The 1,115-nt window shown below is 52.3% G+C and overlaps 1 pseudogene; it reads left to right on the forward strand.

Annotated features, from left to right (window-relative positions):
* The first annotated feature begins 320 nt into the window (after positions 1-320).
* On the forward strand, positions 321-736 carry LOC125113868 (mitochondrial intermembrane space import and assembly protein 40-like; annotated as a pseudogene).
* The last annotated feature ends 379 nt before the right edge of the window (positions 737-1,115 follow it).

Genomic DNA, 1,115 nt, shown 5'->3' on the forward strand with positions numbered 1-1,115 from the left:
TAAAAGGACAGAAAGACAAAAAAAAAAAAGCAAACCCACACAGTTTGTGACAAACTATTTTCAGACTTTTTCCTCTCTGCCCCGAAGCAGTTGCCCTCAGCAAGTGAAGCGAAGCCAGCAGGGCCTGGGAAGGGGAACAGGGGTGAGAATTTTCCAGGGGAGGTGCAGACTTCTGAACACCTGCCAGGTGGAAGGACACCGGGAGAGGCTGGGGGCCTCCTGTCCTGGACTAGACCTGCAGGGAGATGAGGGGAGCTGGCAGGTAAAGAGGGGCTGAGTCTGAGAGGGAGAAAATGAAGAGGGTTTTGCCTGAGGGGCACATGGATCACTGGGAAAGACACTGCCAGCAGGAAGGGAAGGATCAAATCATATTTGTGACCAAAGACCAGGAAACTCCAAGCAACATGGAGCTGGTGGTGGACAAGCCCAATGATCTATACGAGGAACACAGACGGACTGTGCCCAATGGTGACATCCACTGGAACTGCCCTGTCTCGGAGGAGAATGGCCAGCGGCCCATGTGGAGAACAGTTCGAGTCAGCCTTGTCGTGCTTCCACTACAGCAGGAGGATGTCAGGGGGATGGACTGCGTGGACCAGTTCTGGGCCACGCAGGGGTGCAGGCAGACGGACCGGGACCTCTACCCCCAAGGGGAAGAGGAGGAGAGGCCGGCGGATCAGAAGAAACAGCTGCTGCTGAGGCCACCACAACCAAAGAGGAGGAGGGGTCCAGCTAGTGAAGATGGGGCGCCAGCACGGGGCTCCAGCCTCCTGAGTAACCTGAACCTCTTGGAAATGCCTTTAGGTCCCTCTCCAGGAAAGTGACTTTCCTTCTGTTGTTCTGTGAACTGTAATGTTCAGAGTAGCTTATCGTGCTGATCAGGGGTCTTGGCTCCTTAAGACATGCAGTTGTACACATGTGGGTCTCACGGGAACCTATGACCCTATCGGCCACCAGAGCCCCACTCTTGAATTCTCTTTTCATGCTGTCCTGGATTTTGCCACTTTAAAATAATGCGCTGAATAATCTCAGCAACCTGAAATCATTCTTTTTTCTTTTTTTTTTTTTTTTTTTTTTTGCTTTTTAGGGCCGCACCTGTAGCCTATGGAAGTTCC

Source organism: Phacochoerus africanus, chromosome 14 (genome assembly GCF_016906955.1).
Source record: "Phacochoerus africanus isolate WHEZ1 chromosome 14, ROS_Pafr_v1, whole genome shotgun sequence".
NCBI lineage: Eukaryota > Metazoa > Chordata > Mammalia > Artiodactyla > Suidae > Phacochoerus > Phacochoerus africanus.